The 27,938-nt window shown below is 37.1% G+C and overlaps 1 protein-coding gene across 13 annotated transcripts in view; it reads right to left on the bottom strand.

The window, feature by feature from the left end:
- The window catches only part of TENM3 (teneurin transmembrane protein 3), a 2,583,558-nt gene that overhangs the window by 1,379,971 nt on the left and 1,175,649 nt on the right, over nucleotides 1–27,938 (bottom strand). Inside the window, exon 1 of one of the 13 annotated variants that reach the window (XM_021076357.1) lies at nucleotides 9,878–9,956. The exons of the other annotated variants lie outside the window; for them this stretch is intronic. The gene's annotated coding sequence lies outside the window, so the exon portion shown is untranslated. Of the gene's footprint in view, nucleotides 1–9,877; nucleotides 9,957–27,938 lie in introns of those variants that run through there. 13 annotated transcript variants of the gene reach the window in all.

The raw sequence follows: 27,938 nt of genomic DNA, 5'->3' as shown, positions 1-27,938 counted from the left end.
ATCAATTTATCTGATCCAAAATAATACCACTTGTGTAGATGCCTTGGGAAGGTTTAAATAATTCAGTATATATTTAGTACATGAAATTATGAAAAAACTCAAATTCAAAGATACCAAATCAGCTCAAATTTAAATAAAATCTGTCCTTCCACCAACAGTGGTGATTTCAGTGTCAAATCACCATGTAACATTATCATGAAGAAAGAAGTATGCCTTCAAACGTAATCACTTAGGAATTTTTCTTCCCTATCAATAAGGACAAAACATTTTTACATGCATATGATAAAAACAAAAGGAACATTGTATATAAATATCCCCTGAGCTCAGAACTGTGGTTAAAAATATATTTTTAAATGATTTGGCATACTTACTCAATTTAATTAGTTTAATCAGTCATCGGCCAGCCATGTCAATGAGCTGCTTGCCATCATACAACTTAAAAAAAAAAATCAAATATAAAATGGATCTGGAATTCCTATTGTGGCTCAGCAGGTAATGGACCCAATTTGCATACATGAGGATGCAGGTTCAATCCCTGGCCTTGCTCAGTAGGTTAAGGATCCAGTGTTGCTGTGAGCTGTGGTGTAGGCTCCATATGTGACTTGGATCCAGAGTTGCTGTGGCTGTGGTGTAGGCCAGTAGCTGCAGCAGGTCCAATTCGACCCCTAGTCTGGGAACTTAGATACATTATGGGTGTGGCCCTAAAAATAAAACTAACCAACCAACAACAAATGACAACAACAAAAATCAAATAAATGAATTACATAAACTGGGATCTGAGTGCCCTATACAAATAATTACAGATATTATTTTCTATTAGCAGGAGGAGAATGAATAATTTGATAGATGCAAAAGTGAATTTTCCTATGTATCATTTTAGAGGATCACTATTTTGGATGGAAATCCCATGGCAATCATGGAAATTCTGGTGAGGTAAGAAAAGGCAGTAAGCTTTTCTTAAACATTAGAGGTGAAAATGTGCTTTTAATAGGCTCATGTTTGAGATCACTCATCCTTCCATGATGTACTTGAATATTTTCTTACCTCCCTCTATTGTTGCTTGAATTTTAAATAGAGACTGTTTAAACATGCACAATTTATAACAGAACTTTGCAGTTATTTCCTTGAGAAATAAATATGGAAACTGAAATCAAGATGCAGTAAATCATAAACTATATATTAAATTTAAATTTATTTTACTTTCAAGTTTACCAATTGAGTTTATTCAAGTAGTCAGTTCAAAAGTGTGACTGATGATGCTCATTTTGTACACGGATGACTAACTCTCCAACACCAAGGATGGTTGGAGAGAGTGAACCTACCAGCAGCCTAAGGAAAAGAATTGGATTGTAGCCTGTGGTGCCCCAGGCTATGGTGGCAATGATGTTTTTACTGTAGCAATGGTGGGTGGAAGCAAGTTTGCTGAACTTCCTGTGCTTCTTGTGTTTAAAGTACACAAACTCCTTGTGTTTAAAGTATACAAATATTTTTATAAAATATACCCCCCAAATGATCATAATTGAGTCTCCTTCGTTCCGTTTTTCTTTGTGTGTATAATTATGGGCCAACTCAGTATGAGACTCTAAGGTTTAGTTTGTGTTTGTAAAGCGTCTGCACTTTCCCTTGCACTCTATGGAAGTTCAGTTAATATTAATGGATGAATGGAGTATTTGCTGATGCTCTTCTAAGGATATTTTGTTAGTGAAGTGGTTACGTGGCCTGGTGATTTCTGCTCACACTTTTGATATCTAAATACAATTTTCAACCAGTTGATGTTTATAAAGGGAAAGGTACTTAAATATGCCCAAATATGATGAGGCACTGCATTTTTTCCCAGTTTCTTTTGCATGCATAGTTTTCCTTCATTGATTCCATCAAAAGGAAAAAAAAAAAAAACCACACACACAAAACTGCGGTTGTAAGCATTGCACTATTCTTAAGTCCCCAGAGTTAAAAAAAAAAATTTTGTTTTCTTTCTCTTATATGGCAACTGCTTCCCTTGTGGTAAGTCACCAGTATTTGCAAGGCAAGGTCACATTTAATGCCATAGAAGATGGAAGAAAAAAAAAATGAGGGGACTGTTTTTTGTCTTCACTGATTCTGCCAAACCGAGAGCAGACATTGATGTTACAAGAGGGAAAGGTTGTCACAATCCCTTATTCCCAGCTCTGTCCTAGAAACAGTGAAAGAGGAAGAAATGCTTTTTTTCCTACCATGTATACAAAATATAATACAAAAATATTAAAATATGTATATCCTTCAAGAGATCAACACGATTGTTAACATTTGCTTTGAAAACAGCTTTCTGAAACCATACTTGAAATACCCAAGATTCAAAAAGAGCCTTGGAAACTGAATAGACTTCTGTAAAATTAATTAATCTTTGAGGATTTAGCAGGAGGAAATGGCCATAAACATCTTATATGCTCAGCTGGTGGTAGCAGGAGGCTGAAATGACAATTTTGTTTAAAAAAAATGGAAAGAGAGGGAAGGGACTGAGATTTGGGATAAAGATATATATGTTTGGGACAAGCAGAAAGAACATTTTATATCTACATGAGGCCTACAGAGAAGAAGAAGGAAAAGGTGAAAGATTAATGAGGAGGATTTTTTTTTTTTTTTTGCATTTTCTATCATCTATGTGAATTATTACCTAGATGCTGATATGTCCTAAAAGAAAAACTGTGATGAATAAATAAACAGCTCTCGAAATCTTCAATAGGGTGCTTTACCTTGCAGGGAATATTATCATTGGCTTTTGATACAATTTCTGCTGCAGGGAAAGACTTTCAAAGCTCAGAATGCTGAAGCATTGCCAGGCGCTCAAAGACCCCCTGCAGAGCGCGTCAAACTAAGAAATCTCTCTGAACTTGTCGAATTAAAAGTCATCTCTCTCTCTCTGCAACCCTGCATGAGCTGGGAAGCTCTGTCCTCATTTTTCCGGCCCCTCCATGATAAACAAATGGAGCCTAGAGCATCTTTATTCTTTACAGACATGCAATTAAAATTCTTTTTAAAAAAATGTAATCGAAGGCAATGAATTTCAAAGGAACTTCCAGTTAACAATGAGACTAAACAGTTTGAGTGGGCCACATTCAATTGTGTTTCAAAAGTAGAAGCAAAACAGCTTGTTAAGAACCAGAAGTGTCCTTTTTTTATTTTTAATATTTTGATTGTACATCAAGAGTGTGTTCTAAACTTAAACATCTCAGCAGGATTTATGATTCCTGTAATGTCCTAAGACTTAATTACTCAGACTGCAAAGAGGAGTACACTATTAAAATATGAACAAAGCCATATGAGATCCCTGGTTGCGGCAATCATTATTATCTATCCACACAAATTAAAGAAGTTAATTTGTGTTTGCATTTTTAGGCACCACACTGCACATTCTTTTTTCCCCCTATGGTGTGTGCTAGCACCAACACCATCATGACAATTTGATAGTTTGATGGGTCATTACAAATGCAATAGCAAAGAGTTACAAAGTCCTTAATGACTAGCCAAAAAAAAAAAAAAAAATTGAGGAAAACATTTTAAATGCTTTTAGAAAACCAGAAGGGGAGTGAATGACAGCTTTGAGTGTCAGAGATAGAAAGCATTATTTTTAAAAGGCTGAACATGTTCCATGAAATCTTTGGGAAGAATTTCTAAGGATCATGTGTTCTTTGGTCCTTATCTTTGTAAGAGAGTATATATATTGGTGCTATTAATTGCCCTCTAGGATCTGAAATATAATCTCTGCTGGTAGGTGTGAGAAGGGGAGTGAACATTGAACATTTTATTATTATCCAGTGAATCAGGGATGGAAGGGGTATATGTGTGTAGTTTTTAAAAAAACATGCTTTGTTTATAGGATTGATCTTCCTTCCTGAATTGAGATTGTTGGTCAAGGCAACAGGACGGCCCACGTTTCAGACCTGAGCATTTGGTAGCATGCAGTTACTGGGAATAGAAAGAATACATTTGGGTCCATGAGCACATTGTGTGGCACGATTTTTAGCTGCTCTGAATGCAAGGTGATGTTTCAGGGAGCAAATGTTCAAATGGAGAGGGATGGGGTCTGGGAGAGAGGGCCCAAAAAGAGGCCAAAAAAATGAGGTGAATATTCAGCATGGGGTCCCTGAAGTCACAGGAATTTGGTGAAGAAGAAGGACGTTGACAGTTTGAGTTACTGAGATAAAGGTTAAGAGAATGAGGAGAAGGAAAAGGTAAGCGGCTTATTGCTTAAAGAGAAAAACAATTCACTGCAAGGGGTTAAGGCAAGAAATGTTTTATGAGATACAGACAATGAGGAAATTACACTCCTTTGTGGTGTTTCTTAGTAAAGGGAACACTTAGTAAAGAACAATCACTTAGTTGATAGAGAGGATGATGGGATCAGGCAGAGAGGTTTTGTTTTTGTTTTAAAACATATTCAAAATGGGAAGGAGATAAATGAGGACACAAGGTCCCAAAAGAAGATGACAGAAGATGACGGTCCTGGAGAGACAGCAAATCCATTCAAGGACCCAGGAGAGTAGATCTAGGAACCTGAAGCTAGTTTTGTAAAGAGGGAAGGCATCTTTGGTTTCCATGTTAGCCTAACTGGAAAAGTGTACATTAAGCCAAAACGAAAACTTTGATTTAGGCATGTTGAGCAGTATCGCAAGCAAACTGTTAATAAACCAAATCAGTTTTAACTATACAATGGGATCTTCTTTATTATTTATTTTTTGGAGGCACCCATGGCATATGGATAGCGGTAACTGGTCAGGGATCAAACCCATGCCACAGCAGCAACCTGGGCCACTGCAGTGGCAGTGCTGGCTTCTTAATCCACCAAGCCACAAGAGAGCTCCAGAAACTCTGTTCTTTTAACTGAATTTTAAATAAAATCAACCAGTGAATTGGACCAAAGTAAATATTGGAGAGAGGCAAGGGGATGTACTTAACATAAAGAAATAGAGATACTGTCACTTCCTTCAAAGTCAGTTATTGGTAACAACTGATCCACCACTCTAAAACAAAACAACACACACACACACAAAAAAAAACAAAACAAAAAGAATATTCTATTAATAGAACATAAATAATTTTTATAATTTTCTTTCCTCGTCTTTGGATTATACCTTGCCCCTTCATTTTATTTAAGCTTTGTCTTTATGGACATGGAACTAAACATTTAAAAGTGCTGTGGAAAAAACAATTATTTTTTAATTAAAACAGTTTAAAAAAGAAAGAATAAAGTGCTGTGTTTACCTTTCATTTTAAAGAATCTTAACATGACATGTTCAAACCACAACAAACTTATTTTTCTGCCTGAAAAAAAATCAAATAAGAAACATAATATCGAGGTAACTATTTAAAGCAAGACTGTGATCTATTTCGAAGTCCTTGCTGGTACATCACACATCTTAACCTGTTCAGAAGACTTCCCAGAAGCTCTTCTCGAGATATGTGTTTCTTCAATCAGAACAAAGAGGGATCTCATTTTCTGATATTGCAGTAAAATGTAAGAGCAGCCCTCTAGGTTAAATTATGTGAAAATCCTTTCTCTGAAAAGGATTCGGGGAGAAGCAAACAGAATTGAAATTGACTTGGATATCTGAGTCATAGCTCCAACATCCAGTGGATCATAAACAATTACCTCATTTGATTTTATTTATCCCCTTCCCTGGCCCATTTTTTTTTTTTAATACACTTGGTTTGGAACAAGTTCGATTAGAGCAAGTAACATTATGACAGCCTTTGCTGTGAATCATGGATGAAGAAGTGACCATAATAGGGCCACTATTAGTCTGTAGCCTATTTCGCATTAAAGTTCTTAAATTACATGCTGTCCTCTTTCACTTGCACTTAGAACTGCTTTTGATCTAAATGTATAATATCGGTCAAGGGATGTGTATGCTGTGGAGTTAGGATGGTAGTTGTTCAAAGTAATTTGCAAGGGTTTCATTACTAAAGCAATGCTACTTTTTATTAACAGTTTGACACCTCCAGAACGGAGGAGGAATTACCATTATCTTTCACTTTAACAAAACTGTATGAAGCAACTACAATCTACTAAAGGCTCTGTGAAGCACTGCAAAGACGATTTCTCTTTTTAAATAATTTACCATTCAGCCTTGAACTAATCTTATCTCTATGTCAGTTTTGACGTCTGAAGTTGTGTGGTAGACATTAACCACCACTCTCAGGCACCTAGGCTTGAACTATTTTCCATATTGAGAACGTTTCTATTGCACAAGTTTCAGTGAAAGACACTCTCTACAGGAGATTTTAATTACATCACTGGCCCATGGCAGCCATGGAAGCACCCCCTCAGATCTCCATTCAAGAGAGAGCCCACTGCAAAGAGTGTTGTGCAGCTGACAAGTCCCAGCTGCTGCAACCACAGGATTCACACAACGTTCATACTCAGGCCAATGCTCTCCTGGGGCTGTTCACAGAGAAACCCCACCAGCAGCCCAGGCAGAATACTGGGGCCTGGCTTTCTACCCAGTGGGGGATGTTCAGAGGGGTGCCCTTGGCCCTGATGTTCTTATCAGCCTATAAGGGGCCACCTTGGAGCTATTACTATGGCTGAGGGCCCTTCCACCCAGCCCGATGGTCTCTAACTCTTCTCTCTCCTTGTAGGTTTTAGACTTGCATGGAGGACTAAAGTATTTCCCTGCTGACTCCTGCCTTCTCTCCCTTTTATTCCTTTTTTTGGCTTTGCCCACAGCATGCAGAAGTTCCTGGGCCAGGGATCGAACCCACACTATGGCAGCAACCCAAGCCACTGCAGTAACATTGCTGGATCCTTAACTACTAGGCCATCAGGGAACTCCTCTCCTTTACTCTTTACAGATGTTTTCCTCAATCAAGCTTTTGCACATGTAACTCCACTCTGTCCATTCTGGAAGATCAAAAAATGATAGAATGCCATTCCACAAACTTGTGTTGATATACAGGAATTTTTTCTCTCAGAGAAGGTCGATACATTCATCAGGCTGGACCTCCCTAAGATGTACACAAACAGAAGTGGGATCCAGCCTCCTGCTCTTCCTATGATAAGATATTGTGAAGAGCCAAAATCAATAAATCTGTTTCAAATGCAAATGGTTGGAGTCCAGGCAAACTACACAGAGCCAAAATCAAATGCCATTGCAGGCTCTGGCATGTTTCCTTGACTGAAATAGCCATTCTTTTTTCAGAAATGCAGGAAGGATAAAAAGCGTAAAAAAAATGCCAGTACTGTAAATCAAGGAATAACAAGGCACAGCTCATGGAACATTTGCTTGTCCTTCATGTTACATGTAGTTGAACTATTCCATTATGTTACTAAGTGCTCAAACCTACCGGTTTCCATGTGAAGAGAAGATAGAAACTGGAATATTTATTTCTCCACTTTGGCCACATATTGGTGTTTACTCAGAAACTTCAAATATTGATCTTCGTAGATGGGGTCATGGGACTGAATCATGATGCATTTAGAAGCATAATAACCACACTAGCTCTTAGTTCAATAGACTAATGATAGTTCACAGTTTCATAGATCTTACCAGGGAATTAGAAAGATTAACCAGCATTAATCTATACTTAAAATTCGCACAGTGAGTTTTCAAGGCAGTCTTCCATTTACCATCCATGTATGCATTTGTGGGTATTTTGGAAGCAGTATACAATATAAGAACAAACAGAACAGGTACTAGCCTTCAAGGTGCCCTTGTAGGTAAGGGAGGGGCTAGATGAACCTGTACTGTCAAGTCTTGAATAGGAACTCTCTTTGTGTCTGATAAATGGTTAGAACCAACATCCCAAAGAATGGTGAGAAGTGAGTATTGCAATAGGCAGCTTTTCCCTGGACTCCATGAACATTTGATTAAAGGGTATATGCAGATATGCAGCCAGAGTCCTGGCCTCCTCTCCCATTTTGCAATTACTCCTGCATAGCCCTTCAAGACCAGGGCAGTTCTATAGGGCAACTGAAGGTCCTACAGTCGAGAGGCCAATTTTCTATATTGCAGGATTGTAGGCTTGGTCTGTGCTGTCCTCCCACTAAATGTCTTAAGTAGTACATTCCCAACATGGCTCTGCTGAGCAGTTCATCTAAATGAGACCAACCTTTCCTTGAACTTTAAAGACACATGACTCTCTCACTCAGTGTATCACAGCAGGTCCATCATACTTAGTCAGAGACAATAACGCGAGGTACATATGACTCCCAGTACACCTCCTAAATATTGGAAACCATCTACCCCAGCTTAATAACTTAGGTTTCAGTGTCTAATGAAATCACTGAGCTATTACTTCATTTTTTGGCTTACTACTTCTACCTTAAAGCCCCCTAATTCACATTTCTAAATGCCCTTCAGAGATTGATGGACTCAGAAATGTAGATGAAGGATTTTTCAGTGATTTTTTGACATCTCAGGAATCTACCAGCAGGCCAACCCAAATCCCAGGCCAGTAGACAGTAATTTGGATGCTTGAGACTGGTCCAAATGGGGTTTTATTCCATATTCCATTCTAGGAAAGGAAGAAGAACAATGGCATGCCTTGGCAACTGCCTCTAGTTACATAGTATAAACCTCTGGGAAGGTAGGCATGGGGTTGCCCTTGCATCTTTTTTGTCTGCTCTAAAAGTCAATTAGCAACCAGGAAGCATCTTTGGGATGTAGGGACTCCATGGCCTTTATGTAACTGTGAGCACCATTAGGAACCTATGAATCTCTCACATTTGAGTTCCACTATAAAGCAAACAAAACAAAACCATCATCTGCTAAGGTTGCTTGTGTGGACAAGATTTGTATTATAGAGTTGCAATATCCTTGGATAGGTGCTCCCTGTACCACCAGGCCAGGTAATTAAAGAGTAGTATGGACTTTTTGATCTATACCATGAAAATATGCTGTTAGTACACCTGCCATGCCCTCAGAGGACAAGCATGATTGGCTAGAAAACTGTCAGAGTCCTGCTATTTGTCTCATGTGGATGATATGAGGACCAAATGAATTGATGTAAATCTTGGACCTAAAATAATGTATACCCTACAATCAGTATTAAGCATCAGTGTTCTTTTTGACAGAATTTGTGTCGCATTTTTATCTGAGATACTCAAGGCTATCCCCAAGGAAGCAAAGAGATGCCCCTGGTTCTGAATTAAGAGATTATATTATGGAAGGAGGAAAATAGGAAAACAGACAAACCAAGGAGGATGGGAAGATGGAAAACAGACTTTGGGAGGGTTGCTCCACCCTTCATGTGGTTGAAGGGGATGAGGAGAGGGAGTAAATCAGAAGTAGATTAGTGGGGCTAGGGTAATTCATAGAAAATTCATTCCTCAATGAAACACGAAGGTCAAATCAAATTTGCAACTTATGGGAAACCTGCAAGCATTTGAGGACTACAGTGGTTCACATAGTTCAATGATTCTGAACTGTTGGGAAAGGAGATGGGGTTTGAATCAAGGCCCTGGTCAGTGGTTGCTGATCAGGGAAGGGGTCCAGGTTTCTAGGGATTGAGGTCCAGCAGGGACTTGCAGTTTGTCAGAATGCCAAGCAAGCAGGTGGCAAGCAGGGCATGGCCCCGCCTTACACCTAAAGCTTTCATCTCTCCACGATTTCTTGGGATAATTAGAACTCTCAGTGTTTCACAAAGAGCCTCCTCTAATAAGTTTGGTTAAAAGAGATAGCTTTGCTTATGGAGCTGACCCAAATATCTTCTAATTGACTCTGTGTGTGTACATACATATGCATATGAGTATGGGCATAATATCATGTTTTGATTTTCATTTCAAAATTCTAGTGATTATAGAACATAAGGCAGGAAACGTTATAAAAGTGCATGTATTATAAGACATATTGTAGCGATAATATATATGGAAGCAGATAAACATAGGTTTGAATCCTACCATTTACACCCTGGATGAACTTAGATAAGCTTGCATCACTTCCAGAGTCTCTTCATCTGTGATACAGAGATGATAATATCTACTTCGTGGCTCACTGAAAGATTAATTACAGTATGCAAATTACTTAACATAGTGCAGTAGTGCAGTGAATTTTCTTCTTAATCTTGGTTTTATGATAATGTTCATAATCAATAAATTTATTCCCAAATTAAGGAATGTTTACTACAGAATCATATTAGTCTTGCTATAGTATGTAGGGATTCATCAGATATGGAGGAAATCATAAGAACTGTTATCAAGATATTTCTGCTAGAGTCAACATACTATGGCCCATGCGCCAAATTTAGCCTGCCACATATTTTTTAAATAAAGTTTTATTGGAACACCATTATACTCATTTGTTAACACATTGTCTATGGCTGCATTTGTACTAGCGGTTTTGAAAAATATAATATAGTAATTAGCAAAGTTGGGTGGTTTTGAAAAATATGGTGTGGTTAGCAAAACCAAGAATATTTGTTATCTGGCTCTTTATAGAAAAGTTTGCTGATCCCTCTTTTAGACTGTCAGTCCTAGATTTGGACAAAAATCCTCTGATAAAAATGTTTTAAAAAATAATATAAGCTATATGGCATAAATCCATAAATGCAGTTTAAATATCATTGCATGGATAATCCATTAAAGCAAAGAGTAAGCATCATATGAAAATGTATGATTTATCCATTAAATATTATGCCATTTAAATATCAGGTGCAATATAACTGCAATATTTAGAGGTATGCCATTCAATGTGGTTTTGCAACTTATTATGATAACTCAGTACTTCACTAGACAATAATACTATTGGAAAATTGTAATTCAGAGGCAAAAGAATTCTGTAAGATTGCAAGGACATGTTCTTCATTAACTGTTTTTTTTATTTTCAAAGCTTCTATGGAAGTAGTAGTTGAAGCAGCATCAATTTCAGATTCAGGAACATGTAGGGAAGGTAGGATCCATGTTCCTGATTAGGAGCAGAAGTCACAATTTCAATAATAGCAATGGTGGCAGCAGTGTCCCCACCAGCACTGTCAGTGCAAAGAAGGGGCTCATGGGTTCTGAGCAATGCCACTTGCTCTTTTTCACTTCTCCAGCCTAAAGAATGGGGGTAGCTGCTTTGCACAATTTCTACAATCTCTCATTAACATCACCACTCCCTCTTTCCTCCTCCAGTGTTTCCAACACTTTGGTGACAAATTCTTGTGTTAAATTCCTCTTTATATGGAATGCATGGGGTATATTCTGTTTTCATTATTGAATCTCAACTGTTACAGCATTTCCTAACAGGAGTTAGATAAACTGATTTCAACGTTGTGAAAGATAAAATCAATGGTGTTAATTAAGGCATTTCTATCTCCATCTATAGGGGTGATGGCAGAAACACTATGGTCAAGAAAGACAAATCCATAAAGAAAGAAAAGGGAATGGGTGCAAAGTAAATAATCTGTCACTGTGTGACTGGCTGATCTATCAAGACATTAACCACATCGGGGCTCATGATTGACTTCTGCTGTTGGCAGATTGAATACTAATCATTAGTGGCTGTTGGATTAGCCCTGACAATGTGAAGTTGTCCTCTAACATTTGCTTAACCAATTATCTGTATCAAAGGTCCATCTGTTCTGGGTTGAATAGCATCCCTCCAAAATTCATGTCCACCCGAAACTTGCAAATGTGACTTCATTTGGAAATAGCCTTTGCAGATGTAATTATTTTAAGATGAGGGTTCATCAGATAAGAACAGCTTCTCTACACATTGACTGGTGTCATCTTGAGAAGAGGAACATTTGGACTCAGGACAGGGGAATAAGGAGAACCTCTGTGATAAGAGTGATACATTCCATACCAAGGAATTCTAAAGGTTGTCAACAACCACTAGAAGCTATGAGGAGACACAGAAGGGTTCTCTGATGTCTTAAGAAGGAGCATGGCTCCGCCTTCTAGCCTTCAGAACTGTGAGAGAACAAAATGCTTTTGTTTTAGGCCAGCCAGTTTGTGGTCATTTGTTATAGCAGCCACAGGAAACTGATACACTCTATTTGTTTGAAATTTCTGGAGAATTTCTGTCTTTTCGAATTAGATATTATCTTCATCCCTCATGGCACCAACACAGAATACCATCGACCATGTGGCCTCAACAAAAAACATTCATTTCTCACATTTCTGGAGGCTGAGAAGTTCAAGAACCAGGCACCAGCAGATTTGGTGGCTGGTAAGAAAACTGGTTCATAGATAACTTGTCTTCTCACTATGTCCTTACATAGTGAAGGAAGGAGGGAGATCTCCAGGGTCTCTTTTATAAGGACACTAATCCCATTCATGAGGATTCCATCCCCATGACCTAATCACCTCCCAAAGGACCTACCTCCTTATACCATCACTGAGGATTAGGTTTCGACATATGAATTTGGAGTCGGGATTGGGGCACAAACCTTCAGTCTATGGCAGATCCTGACTAATACAGAGTTCTCTTCTCCCAAATAGCCTGTAACTCTGATAAGAAATTTACAATGAGATCAAAGTAAAACTACACTCCCACCAGACTAACAGGTGTTAAACCTTCTGTGTATTATTCAATGGTTTTCCAGGTACACAGTGGCAAAGGGCATGGTCTCTGGAGCCAAGCTATCTTGGTTTAAGTCCAAGGCCTCATCTAGCTAACTGCATAACCACTGTGTGCTTCTGTTTTCTTATCTGTAAAATGGGGAGGATAACATTGTTTACTTTACAGAGTCTTGAAGATTAAATGGGTTAAATAAGCATAAAGTGCCAGTTGCCAGTTTATTGTCATTAATACACTATTTTTGCATAGGTGAAATCCATAGTATTGAATTTTGTATCTACGCTGTTTTTAAATTGACATATCTATACTTTAAGTTACATAATATATTTCAATTTAATATAATCAGCACTATATTAAACACCTTCACATATTTCTACCACATGCTTACTAAGGGAAGATCAGAAATGATATTATTCTGAAATCACAAACCCTGAATAAGATTTTTTTTTAATTTCAAAACTCAATGAAACATGGTTCTAGGTTATCCTTTCAGATTTCTTCTACCAGATCTTTTTTTCATTCAAAGCTATTACGTGTTTGTTTGTTTTTAATTTTTGTGTTTTATTTAAAAAAAAAAATTTTGGTCATGCCCAAGCATGAAGAAGTTCCTGGGCCAGTGACTGAACCCAAACAACAGCAGTGAGAATGCCAAATCCTTAACTGCCAGGCCACCAGGAAACTCCCCAAAACTATTATGTTTTTAACTTGCTATGAGAACTTTATAAACATCCTTTGTGTTATCAGTTCTGTTCACATTTGAGCCATTCTGAAGTGGGAAAAAAGCATTTCTGCTCCATTATTATAAAGGTTAAAACACATTATCTTTAAAACTGTAATTATCTGCCAAAAATAGTTTGTCATCACACTCAAGTCTAAGTATTATTGAGCAAAACAACAACTAGATAAACCATCTCATGGGGTTAGATAATTAGGAACAACTCCTTGTCCCTTTATTCATGTTAGGCTTTTGAAGTGTTAAGGTGAAAAAAAAAAAAAAAAAGAAAGAAAAAAGAAAAAAAGAAAAACCCCAAACAGATGAGCTCCACTTTCTAAAGGCACAGATGAGAGGCTAAGAATGAATGGGTGACTGAAACCTCAGGTCTTCATGGAAGGCCTGGGCAAGCTAGTGGTGCAGTGATCATTTTGACAGAACTGAATAAACTACCTGGAATCCTTTGTCATCCATGACTGAGAAAGGCAAGTTTTCTCTCCATTTTTTTTTCTAACTGCATTCATACTGTAGCTTCTAAGGTTAGAGTTCAACCTAGCCAGCTAGAAGGTGAATGCCTATGTTTTCACAAAGATCAGAAATTTGTTCTACATGAACCTTTCTCTGTTTTGATGAGTTGATCAAGAGCATATATGAAAACAGAAATGACTTCCTTGCTGAGTCCAATGTTACATCCCCCTCAACCTTTAGAAAACAGCCCCTGTGTTCACCTGCCATTAGCATTGCCACAGGACCACTGCACATCGAAGTGGCCACTAAGGAGAATCTTGCTTAAAACAGCTGAAATCAGATTTCTGTAGCAATCGAGGTTATTAAACCACTGTGAGGCCAAAGCCTCCAGTCCTGACCTGGTGCTTCATTTGCATGGGAAAGTAGCCAAAGTTGTTAAACCAATTCCAACATTCAAAATTACAGATATAAAATCACTCTACTCTGACTACAATAAAGAGACATAATTCAATTATACATATGACTTTTGTGTGTGTGTTTGTGAGCAAATACATTCTCTTTGCTATAAGCCCCAAGCTTTCCATGTCATCAATGCTACCATTAATACTGTCATTATTTTAGTGAATATATACCCCTAGGCTACCTGCGTGTTGGAAATAGTATCTAAGAAGGAGGTGTGATATCTGAATGCTTAGTGCTAATATTGTCCTGTGTAGGCTTGGATAAATCATTCAGGCTCTCTGGATCTTTGTTCATCTAAATGGGAGAAATCCAGAGCATCTGGCTTCATGTGTCTCTACCATGTATGATATTTTATGATTTTATTTTGTATATAACATCACTATCCCTTTCATTTAGCAATTTCCTACCATTTTCGTAAGTAGTTTTCACTTATAAGGTTGCCTTAAGAGTTAAACCGTATTACTAAATGAGGAATAAAGTAAAGAGGGGAAACAGAAAACAGTTAAATATTGTATTAAAAATAGTTGTAGCCCCACTTAAAAACAAGCTGAGCTTAAAAGACCAATCAAGAAGATAGTGACTAAGCTTGTAACTTAAGGAGAGATGAGGCAGACTCGAGGGCAAAGGGGTAAGAAAATCACACTTCATGAAATAAAGGGAAAACATTAACTGGTGAGATCAAAGAAGGAGAGGAAGACAATTTAAAGAGGGGGTGGTAAAGTTTAAAAAGACAACCTGATGAGTGATGAAAATTTTATTTCCAGATAGCACTTTTTTCAATTATATATAAGAAGCCTCACATTTGAAAAAGTCAAATGCAATGCAGTCATGGGGAATAAGGGAAACAGAGGGCTGGCTCAATTTTGATTTGCTTCTGAAAATATATCAAAGCTAGAAAGGCAGAAGAAGAGGTGAGCCTATTATTTAGTTCTTTCATTCCTCATGTGTCCCTGAGAAGGTTTTCATTATTTTTTATCTAGGTGCAATGCCATCTTGCATATTACTTTTTGTTCTCCAGCATCTTCAGTAGAGAATCCAGGCAACCCTGAACAATGGTTTGTCACAGAACTGGTCTCAACAATGCATTTGCCTTAACATAGTAGTTTCATATTTACACTTCACTTGACATGAAGCACAGTTGATTATAGTATTTGATGAACAATATTACAATCATAAGAAAATGATTTGTAAATAATATTGGAGAAGGAGTAGAGAGAAAAAGCTCTACTGTCAACTGCTATTTAGGAAGTGCACAGTCTTTGGCAAGTCACTGTGAGTCTTATTGGCATATATAAAATCTGCATTGCTTAAGTCACAGTTTTGCTATGGCAGTTAACTGAGATATTTGTGTATGACTCTGGATTAAGAATTGATTTTCAGAATGTCTGAAGGCTGATGGGAAAAATCAAATGTAAGGGGAAAGAAGCATAGAAAACACAAAGGCTAGAAGATCTGGAAGCCACACTATGGTTCCTGGCAAGGCAAGAAGGAATGATATTCAAAATACAAGATGTGGTGACTCATTTTCCCTTGGATGGAAGGCCTGGGGGAAGGAAACCAGATTAGGTTCAGGGAAGTGTGTGGATTTGGTGGCAGATGTTTTGTTTTACTGGCTACATGTGAGAGGTGTGGGGTTATAAAGATACTGAGGATGAATTTAAAGGAAGGTCCAGATTCACCTGGAATTTTAATTAATGTCAATAAAGGGCTTATTAAAAGAGAAGAAAGTTTGGAGCATGTCTCTGAACACACCCCTGGATGCTTTCCTGGAGTCTATCATTACTTGGTCCCAGGGAGCCTGAAAACTTATCTCACACACATATACAGACCTCTTCTTTTTAATTGTAAAAGGAGATCAGTTCTGATTGGTTCCTGCTTATTGTATAATGTTACAATTGAAGAAAATAACTGAAAAAAAAATTTTTTCAGCCAGAAAAAGAAGTCAGCTTGGAAATTTAACATGTTTGAAATTAGATTCATAGGAGTTCCCCTTGTGGCTCAGCAGTAATGAACCGGACTAGTATCTATGAGGGTGCAGGTTCGATGCCTGGCCTCACTCAGTGGGTTAAGGATCTGGTGTTGCTGTGGCTGTGGTGTAGGCCAGCAGATGTGGCTTGGATCTGGCGTTGCTGTGGCTGTGGTATAGGCTGTGGTATAGTTCACAGATGTGGCTTGGATCTGGCGTTGCTGTGGCTGTGGTGTAGGCCAGCAGCTGCAGCTTCGCTTTGACCCCTAGCCTGGGAATTTCCATATGCCATGGGTAAAGCCCTAAAAAGAAAAAAAAAAAATCCTAATTCTGTAAAACTAAGAGTGTCAGGTTAGGGGTTGCAGAGAGATTCAAGAAGCCTCTGATTTGGGACTTGCTTCCCCTGCATGGTGTCAGGCTTCCCCAGGGGAGGAATCCACGGAGCCAAGTCAGGGTGAGGTAGGTGTGGGAGGGAGTGGATTCTTCAGAACAGAGAACCTTGTTCAAAGGGGTAAAACACAGAAGCAATGGAAAGTGATGCATTTACAAACCACAAAGAGCTGTGCACCACACAGAGAATGCAAGCACATCTGTGCCTAACAGTTTGAGGGCTGTCTGTATCTCTTTGGAACTAGTCCTTTCTGAGAGGCAATAAATAGTCCTGCAAACAGATTTCTTATATATTCCTTCTCAGAAATATTTACAATTTAGGGAATTTTTCCCTGGGTATATTCATGTCTCTCAGTTCTTGGAGAAAACTGAGAAATGGGTGTTACCTGCTTATGATGGAGCCCCCACCCAAATGATGGCATTTCGCAGATTTGCCACATCCAGCCCTGTCTCACTTTGTAAAAATAAGGAACAAGGCTCTCAGAGTTCTAGCAAGGAGACATCCTGAATTTGGGAGAAACTGTGTCTGCAGCTTCTCACAGGCTGTTGGTACAATTTATTGTGAAATTATATCACATAATTCATAACAAAAGTGACCCTGAATAGTGACAGTTTTAAAAAAAAGTAATAAACATGACTACTGCTAAAAAAACAAAAAAACCCAAAAGCCCAAAAACCTCTGAAGACAGAAACAAGCCTTGTAATAACTTGGAAATGATTTTGAACCAGCCTCAAAAGATAAAGATAAGCTCTTTCTGCTGTCACACAAATACCTCCTTAGACGGTAATATTTGAATGGTGTCTACCTTTAAAATGTTTCTCTTTTCAATACAAAATACAAACTTCAAACTGTTTTCCTAGCCCTCAGATTGGGCTGTATTAACCTATTAAAGGAGAGAATACACTCACCAATATGGGAACAAAGTTTCCTTCGAATACATTTATTCCTCCGAAATTCTGAAGACATGAATACTGAATAAGATTAGAACTTTGACAACAATGCAAATCAATCCCAATGGCCCAAGTGAATGTAAATAACAAATTAAATCATCTTAGAAAATTGCTTTCTGCCTCAGTTAAATAGGAGAGGCCAAATATCTTTGACAATGCAGAGGCATCTTGACATTTTTTATCATAATTCTTCATTGTTCTTCTAGGCAGAGATGGAAAACTTTTCTGAAAAGGCAATTTCTTATCTGAAATTATGGAATGAAAGTGATGGCAAGAATCAGGCCAACTTGCTACTAACTTTCTCCTTGCAGCTAATTTCTCTGGGAGGCATACTTTTACTTTCTTACTGCATCAATTCTGAGTACTCTGAGGGGCTGATTAGTGAAGAAGATCACCTTAGAGGAAGGGAATTGTTAGTAAACTACCTCTCTAATCTTTTAAGTTGATATAAATATCAAATGTTTAATGACCAAACAACTAGTTTGTACAGTGAGTAATAAACTTAGGTTTTTCTCCGAAAGCTGATAAAGTTAAGAAAGGAGGCCATAAGTTTAGGGACAGATGGGTGCTGATTAACATCTTAAAAATTTTATTTTTCGTCCCCTTCTTCTTTTTTTGGTCTTTTCTAGGGCCGTGCCCACGACATATGGAGGTTCCCAGGCTAGGGGTCTAATCGGAGCTGTAGCCACCGGCCTACACTATAGCCACAGCAATGCGGGATCTGAGCCAAGTCTGTGACCTACACCGTAGCTCATGGCAATGCCAAATCCTTAACCCACTGAGCAAGGCCATGGAACCCGCAACCTCATGGTTCCTAGTCAGATTCATTAACCATTGAGCCACAACGGGAACTCCTTTTCATCTTTTTTTGCCAGACATTCCTTGGAAACATGTTTACCAGAAAATTAGAATAGGTGGCTCAATAGTTACAGTGTCTAAATTGTTATTTAAAATATAACCTAGGCTATAATATAATTAAGGAGTCAGATATTTTTGGATGGAAATATACTTAAAATAATAACAAAATTTGTTTCATATGCTGTTATTTAAAAGCAATACATGTGCATTAATGACCTAAAAAAAGTCTAAGATTTTTCTGCATCTCTCACCGAAAGTTCTAATTTATATGCATAAAGATCTAGATATATTTAGTAATATTATAGGTAATAAACAGCCTAGGTGTTACTTTTATTAAAGAAATTCCTTTAAAAATAATCATTCTTTAGCTAACATTAAACACAAATTTATTATTTATTAATATGAGAAAATATAAGATGATGCTTTTTAGGAGAAAATGAAGATAAAATGATAATTTTTTCCCTCCAAGTATTTGGCTCTTTTCACACTATTCCAAATTGTAATCAGTTTTGTTTTGTGCCTGAAGTCACCAGAAATTTTGAATCACTTTGGATCAAAGGAAGTTCCCAAAGAGCTTTGTAAGAATTTTAGGAGTTCCTAATACCAGGGTCTACTAGGTGCTGGGGTATGGAAGGAAAAAGACATGGTTTCTTCTCTCAGTGTGCTGTCACTTGGTAATGAACAACTAAAATGGACTGTGGTAAGACCTACTAAAGAGCAAAGTATGGAAGCACGTCCAGGTGGGAGGAATGCCTCCTGCCTGGAGACAGAGGGAGAAGGGGTGGGTGCCTGAAAACCCAAGCCACGGGAAGGATGAGAAGGGCTTTGACAAGTTGACGGGGCAGCTGGGATCTCAATCAGGAAAGCAGGACCCAGGTAGACAGAACTGGTTAATTGGTTAATATGCATTGATTATTAGTAAGATACCTGGACTATATCAGAAAGGAAAAAAAGATAAATCTCAAACAGGAGGTTCCCCTGGCAATAAAGAGATGAAATCATGCAGATATCACAAAAAATGCACTATATAAAAACTAAGAGGGAGAAAGCTGGAGACAAGGAAATTGAAGGATAGTCTAGGAGATGATTTTTATTTTTACTTTTTTTGCATTCAACTTCCATCTTTAGACATTTTCCTGTTTAGTTACTAAATACAAACTGATATGAGACCAGGAGTGACAGAAATGTAAATAGAATAAAGCACTGGCTCAAAGCACTTCCACTGCAACAAGTGTTGCCACATTCCCTTCTCATTATGTTTTCCAGTTATTAATCACAAGTGCACAATTTTGGGATGGTTACATAAAAACATATAAACAATTAATATCTTGCCTTTCTGGTTAAGGATAGAATGATCATATTTTAACCTAATGTCTGCCATATAGTCCTGAAAATATTCTTCTATCTGAGGATGTGCTACAAAAGTTTTAAATATTTTTAGAGGTTGTTTAATGTTTACATGGATTTGCCAAAATTTGCTTGGAGTTTGCCTAAGTTATAGGCAATATTTTGTATCATAATGTGGCAATAAACTTGTTTATGCCTAAATTTTGTCTTTTGAATTAATTCCTTATGATTCATTCCTAGGAGAGAATAGGTCAAAATACATAAATATTTTAATAGCTATTGATAAATATTTTTATATTGACTCTATAAACCATGCATGTTTAAGTATCCCTCTCCCATATGGTGTCCAAATTATTTATGGCTAGGGACTATACATTTTTATCTTTCTTTTCCATTATGATTTATTACAGGATATTGACTATAGTTCCCTATGCTGTAGAAAGTAGGACCTTGTTCTTTGGAAACGTGCTTTTCTATTCATGACTCCAAGACATAGCACATTATTGGGCATCTAAGAGAAGCCTCATATTATTTGTCAAACTATTTAACAAATAATATTTGTAAAGTATTCGTGGCTGATTGATACCAGCCACCATCTATTCCCTTCTACGTAAGGATCGTAATTTGGATTTTAGCTGGTATGTCATGAATCTACCTTGAAGATAACCTCTCTTCCAAGCAAGCTATGTGAACCCAATGCTAGATGGGAAATTAAATCTAGGCTAATGGGCATTATACAAGTTTTCCACAGAAGCTGCTTAAAGGATGATAATCAAGCTGGCAGATTAACTTTTTGTCCTTTCCATAGTCATCTTTCCTGATACCTGGAATGTAGAGGTAATAGCTAGAGCTCCAGCAGCCATTTTAGAAAAGGAGTTAACATTGAGGATGGAATCCAAGTACTAGGCTAATTAAATAAGAAATAGAAAGAGCCTAGATCTCTAATAACCAAAAAATAATCCCCAATAACCTAATAATCTTTCCTTGCACCCCTGTCTTAGGACTTATTTTATATAACAGAAATAAACATCTACCCTACTTCAGCCCACTTTATCTCAAGAATTGGTTTCTAAACAACTGAACTAAATAGCTAATACTAAAATAATATTAAGTGAGCTAAATGACTGATAAAAATAATGTCAATGAAAATGAGTATATGGTTTGACCTCCACCTTGACTATAAATATATTTAATTTTAGAATTTATTCATTTTATAAATTAGAAATACCAACTCAGATTTTTAAATTTACATTGATTTTATTATTAGGGATGTTTATTTTACTAAGTGTGTTTAATATTTTTGTGAATTAGCTATCTGCCCCTTGACATATTTTTATTCGAATCAGAACGTTGTCATCAGTTTTTGTGAACTCTTCATATGGTATACAGAATACAGTAAAAAGCAAACCATGCCACATGTCTATATTTGTCTATATTTGAGCTATTTATTGCTTTTATAACATTTTACATTGGCATATAACATATTACTAATTTTTCTTTGCAACTCTTCAGAGAAGATAATTTTATGTTCCTACAGAGAATCTCAAATATTCACGTGTTTATACTCATTTCCCTCAACTTCATTTTGAAATCCAAATCTACCTAAAGCTTAATTTTAAGAACTGTATCTCATAATCTGTTTTACCCTCAATTTTAAAGTGTCTTTTTATATTAAACATAACAAATCACAGGAATTTGAATCCTGGTTCTAATGGATGCATTTCTTAGCCTCAGTACATTTATTTTTTTTTTTTTTTTTTTTTTTTTTTTTTTTTTAACAGATTGTTGAATATTTATTGGTTCAGTAAAATTTTACTGCAGAATTTTCTTATTTAAATCTTGATTACATTGGTTATTTAAATGTGTAAATGTAAGCTAAACTGATTAAATAATACTTCTTAGAAAATTTTATGAAGTCACATAGGTCATAGGACAACAATATATGCTTTGAGATTCACCTAAGCCTTCTGTTTGGTTAGAATAATTGCTAGTGCAGCAAAATGAATATTTTCTTTTTTTTTTTTTTTTTTTTTTTTTTTTTTTTTTTTTTTTTTTTTTTTTTTATTAAATTTTATTTTATTTTCCCACTGTACAGCAAGGGGGTCAGGTTATCCTTACATGTATACATTACAATTACAGTTTTTCCCCCCACCATTTCTTCTGTTGCAACATGAGTATCTAGACATAGTTCTCAATGCTATTCAGCGGGATCTCCTTGTAAATCTATTCTACGTTGTGACTGATAAGCCCAAGCTCCCGATCCCTCCCACTCCCTCCCCCTCCCATCAGGCAACCACAAGTCTCTTCTCCAAGTCCATGATTGATTTTCTTTTCTGAGGAGATGTTCATTTGTGCTGGATATTAGATTCCAGTTATAAGTGATGTCATATGGTATTTGTCTTTGTCTTTCTGGCTCATTTCACTCAGTATGAGATTCTCTAGTTCCATCCATGTTGCTGCAAATGGCATGATGTCATCCTTTTTAATGGCTGAGTAGTATTCCATCGTGTATATATACCACATCTTCCGAATCCAATCCTCTGTCGATGGACATTTGGATTGTTTCCATGTCCTGGCTATTGTGAATAGTGCTGCAATGAACATGCGGGTGCATGTGTCTCTTTTAAGTAGAGCTTTGTCCGGATAGATGCCCAAGAGTGGGATTGCAGGGTCATATGGAAGTTCTATGTATAGATTTCTAAGGTATCTCCAAACTGTTCTCCATAGTGGCTGTACCAGTTTACATTCCCACCAACAGTGCAGGAGGGTTCCCTTTTCTCCACAGCCCCTCCAGCACTTGTTATTTGTGGATTTATTAATGATGGCCATTCTGACTGGTGTGAGGTGGTATCTCATGGTAGTTTTGATTTGCATTTCTCTTATAATCAGCGATGTTGAGCATTTTTTCATGTGTTTGTTGGCCATCTGTATATCTTCTTTGGAGAAATGTCTATTCAGGTCTTTTGCCCATTTTTCCATTGATTGATTGGTTTTTTTGCTGTTGAGTTGTATAAGTTGCTTGTATATTCTAGAGATTAAGCCCTTGTCAGTTGCATCATTTGAAACTATTTTCTCCCATTCTGTAAGTTGTCTTTTTGTTTTCTTTTGGGTTTCCTTTGCTGTGCAAAAGCTTTTCAGTTTGATGAGGTCCCATGGGTTTATTTTTGCTCTAGTTTCTATTGCTTTGGGAGACTGACCTGAGAAAATATTCATGATGTTGATGTCAGAGAGTGTTTTGCCTATGTTTTCTTCTAGGAGTTTGATGGTGTCCTGTCGTATATTTAAGTCTTTCAGCCATTTGGAGTTTATTTTTGTGCATGGTGTGAGGGTGTGTTCTAGTTTCATTGCTTTGCATACAGCTGTCCAGGTTTCCCAGCAATGCTTGCTGAATAGACTTTCCTTTTCCCATTTGATGTTCTTGCCTCCCTTGTCAAAGATTAATTGACCATAGGTGTCAGGGTTAATTTCCAGATTCTCTATTCTGTTCCATTGGTCTGTCTGTCTGTTTTGATACCAGTACCACACTGTTTTGATGACTGTGGCTTTGTAGTATTTCTTGAAGTCTGGGAGAGTTATGCCTCCTGCTTGGTTTTTGTTTCTCAGGATTGCTTTGGCGATTCTGGGTCTTTTGTTGTTCCATATAAATGTTTGGATTGTTTGTTCTAGTTCTGTGAAAAATGTCATGGGTAATTTGATAGGGATTGCATTGAATCTGTAGATTGCTTTGGGTAGGATGGCCATTTTCACAATATTGATTTTTCCAATCCAGGAACATGGAATATCTTTCCATTTTTTTACATCTTCTTTGATTTCTTTGATTAAGGTTTTATAGTTCTCGGCATATAGGTCCTTTACCTCTTTGGTTAGGTGTATTCCGAGGTATTTGATTTTGTGAGGTACAATTTTAAAAGGTATCGTATTTTTGTATTCCTTTTCTAATGCTTCATTGCTGGTATACAGAAATGCAACTGACTTCTGAATGTTAATCTTATATCCTGCCACTTTGCTGAATTTATTAATCAGTTCAAGGAGTTTTGGGTTTGAGTCCTTAGGGTTTTCTAGGTATAGAATCATGTCATCTGCATACAGTGACAGTTTGATCTCTTCTCTTCCTATATGGATGCCTTTGATTTCTTTTGTTTGTCTAATTGCTGTGGCTAAGACTTCCAAAACTATGTTGAAGAGCAGTGGTGAGAGTGGGCATCCCTGTCTTGTTCCAGATTTGAGTGAGAAGGCTTTCAGTTTTTCCCCATTGAGGATTATATTTGCTGTGGGTTTATCATAAATGGCTTTGATTATATTCAGGAATGTTCCCTCTATACCCACTTTGGCGAGGGTCTTGATCATGAATGGATGTTGAACTTTGTCAAATGCTTTTTCTGCATCTATTGAGATGATCATATGATTTTTGACTTTTTTTTTGTTAATGTGGTGTATGATGTTGATTGATTTGCGTATGTTGAACCATCCTTGTGAACCTGGGATGAACCCAACCTGGTCATGGTGTATAATTTTTTTGATATGTTGTTGGATTCGGTTGGCTAAGATTTTGTTGAGAAGTTTTGCATCTATATTCATCAATGATATTGGGCGATAGTTTTCTTTTTTGGTGGTATCTCTGCCTGGTTTTGGAATGAGGGTGATGGTGGCCTCATAGAATGTCTTTGGGAGTATTCCTTCTTCTTCAACCTTTTGAAAGAGTTTAAGGAGGATGGGCACCAATTCCTCTTTATATGTTTGATAGAATTCACCTGTGAAGCCATCTGGTCCTGGGCTTTTATTTGTAGGGAGTGATTTTATGACCTCTTCAATTTCTTTTCTAGTGATTGGTCTGTTCAGTTGGTCTGTTTCTGCTTGATTCAGTTTTGGCAGGCTGTAAGATTCTAGAAAATTGTCCATTTCTTCCAGATTGTCAAACTTATTGCCATATAGTTGTTCATAGTATTCTCTTATGGTTTTTTGTATTTCTGCTGTATCCGTTGTGATTTCTCCTTTTTCATTTATAATTTTGGTGATTTGGGTTCTTTCTCTCCTCTTTTTAGTGAGTCTGGCCAGGGGTTTATCAATTTTGTTCACCTTTTCAAAGAACCAGCTCTTGGTTTTATTAATTTTCTCTATTGTTTTTTGAGTCTCTATTTTATTGATTTCTTCTTTGATCTTTACAATTTCCTTCCTTCTGCTGACTTTAGGACTTCTTTGTTCTTCTTTTTCTAATTCATTTAGGTGGAGGGTTAAGTTGTCAATTTGGGATCTTTCTTCTTTTTTGAGAAAGGCCTGGATTGCTATAAATTTCCCTCTGAGCACTGCTTTCGCAGCATCCCATAGATTTTGAGAGGTTATGTCTTCATTATCATTTGTTTCAAGATAGTTTTTAATTTCCTTCTTGATTTCCTCATTGACCCATTGGTTTTTTAGTAGCATGTTGTTTAGTCTCCATGGAGTAGGTTTTTTCTCTTTCCTTTTAGCCTCAGTACATTTAAATTTCCTCATCCGTAAACAGATTCAAAATATAAAGATTTAACATCATGTCCAGCCTATACTTTTTAACTCAATAGAGCCCTTTCTCTATATACTAAGCCTTATAGAGCCTTCATAAAAGATAAATTGAAGACAATGACATTAGCTTAAGGTTCATTTAATTTTAAGTACTGAAATTCAAATACTAAAATTTCAAATAAGCCTGTGTTTTAAGACTTACATCTATAATTTCAAATCAAATTATGTGTTGCTTGTTTTTACAGAGGAAAGTGGGTGTCATTATAGTCAGAGCAGTACAAGAAGTAAATAAATAGCTGAATAGTTACATTCGTCTTACTAGATAGGTTTTTCTATTGTTCACCAAAATATCTGGAGGTGATTAATGCCTATTCCTGGGAAACAGATAAAGTTTTCTGGACTCTGGGTTTAGTGGAAACATTTAAGTGGAGAAAGCTTCTGAGAGGTAAAACATTCATTTTTCCTCGCATTTAGTTCCCAAATGGAGACAAATAGCTTAAAAGCAATATTAACCTCAATGTGCTTAGGCTATTTATCTTCATAAGAAACAGTCTGAAAACAAGAAAACAAAGCCCATAAAAATGATTTTATTTAATCACACAAGTATATCTCACCAAAAATCTTTAGTTATTTCCTTAGGGCTTAATTCCAACCTCAGTAACTCATGCACAAATTCTATGGATGTCAATGGAAGCCGTGCGTGTGGAACTCTGGGCCACATTTGGTTGTCATGGATGAATTAGCCAAAGAAGGCATGAGATCAATTTTTTAAAACATAAAGTGCTCTCATTCTGTAATCCTTTTCCATCCTTCCAAATTTATTGACCTAATCCAGTAATAATTATTGAATCTCCATAATATACGTCAAACCACACTTTCATGCATGCGTCGCAGAGTCAGTGGCCTTAGAACATTTACCTTTCCATATAAATGTTAATAATCTTGCAGTAATGTTTCATCATAGCAAAAAGAGAGTATTGTGACATGCTTTGCGACAAGGTCAATTTCACTTAAGGAAAAATGCTAACATTTTAAAAGTCAGCCATTAAATTGGGGTTGTCATTGCATTTTTGTTATCTTATTACAGGAGAGTAATCTGATTTCTCTAGGGCCACAGTTATTGAGGTGGGATTAAAAATATTTATTAAAAGTCAGGACATATAATTGAAAAAATTTATATCACTTTTTCTAAGTTTCAGAGAAACTGTGTTTAAGAAAATCTTCCTTTAAAAATGTTTATCCAGATATTTTGGTATGCATATTTTTCCTGGGAAGGTAAAATGTCTTTGAATTTCATGCAACTTGTTAGAATAATACTGCCTCCCTCAGGGTTTAACCCCAGCTCTCTCCTTAGTGAGTAAATTTAATGTTACATGTCTTATGTACCTTGAGCTACACATCATGATTGGTCTTATAACAAGTATCTGTACATTGAGCATCTAAAGGGAGATTGCAGTGACTCACCAACATTGCCTGAAGTCATTTACTATCCTTTTCTCAAGTTCAGTACAAGAGCCATCCAGAGACATTTCGATGGATTCAATTACATTCAAATCATAGTGTGCCATAAGAATCTTTTGCAGATGAATATTCTTGGGCCTGACCTAGTTCTGTGTCTGATGTGAACTGTGCATTTTTAATAAGCCTTCCAAATAGCCCTGATGCTACTGATCTACAGTCTATGCTTTGGCTAAACAGTGGCATCAAGAAAGTGGAAGCTAAGTCAGCAGTAAAGCGTGTGGTGAGGATTATGGGGGCAGGAAGGCTATGTGAACATCATCCTTTGCATCATTTGAATATGCAGGAGAAGCTTAGTGGCAAGGGGGCACCACACCTGGCTCACATATAGGACTCAATCATGGGGAATTAAATCAGATGCTATTTTTTATTGACTCTGCTATATCTACTATTGCTGCTCTCACACTATCTGTTATGATTCATATAATACTATTATCCATGATTGTTATGGGCTAAATCTTGTAAAACCCACATTCATAGGAGGTAGTCTTACCCCCCACCCCAGTGCCTCAGAATGTCACTGGTTTTGGAAAAAGAGTCTTTAAAGAGAGTTTAAATTAGAATTACCCCAGGATAACAGTTATAAATGGAAACCACCCTAGCAAACTCCATTTCCCTCATTCTAAGGCATATCTAGCTGAAGCATAAAGACATAACCCAGGTTGCATTTCAGGGCATTTGGCCTCAAGAAAAAGAGTCAACATGAGGATAAGCTGGATTTCATACCTCCTCTCTTCAAAAGCATTGTAATTCATACCTATTATATTTTTGTGAGTGGACTGTACTTCTTATTAATATAAAAATACATTGGGGGATGGCAGCAAGGGGAGTGGTCATGCAAACCCATTCATGGATAATGATGATGTCAGAACAAAACCTTAAGTACAATTTCAAGGCCCCGGGGAGCAGGCAGAAGTGAATGGATTCTTGAAAAACTGCTACTAGAGGAGGGAGTTTATTGCTTTATCACCCAAGCACACATCCCAATTCCCAGGATTAAGGGGTAGAAAACCATAACCTTACTCTCCCAGCTTGGAGGGGCAAAGAGAGTGCAAAGCCCGAAAAAATGGCAGAAAAGGATCTGAAACCAGAGAGAAGTCATTGAAGAGTGTACTTTTGAAAAGCTGCTGTGGAAACTGTGAGGGGTGGTAAGTTTCTCACTTTCTTGACCAAGCATGCTTCCTAGAACCTATGGCAGCAGAGAACCACAGCCCCACTCACTTGATTAAAGATGGCAAAGGGAATGCAGTTTTGGAAGAGAAACTTGAAATGTAAAGCGAAAATTCCAGAA

This window comes from Sus scrofa, chromosome 15 (genome assembly GCF_000003025.6).
Source record: "Sus scrofa isolate TJ Tabasco breed Duroc chromosome 15, Sscrofa11.1, whole genome shotgun sequence".
NCBI lineage: Eukaryota > Metazoa > Chordata > Mammalia > Artiodactyla > Suidae > Sus > Sus scrofa.
The sequence above is the reverse complement of the archived record's forward strand: the minus strand, read 5'-3'. Positions and strand labels throughout refer to the sequence as shown.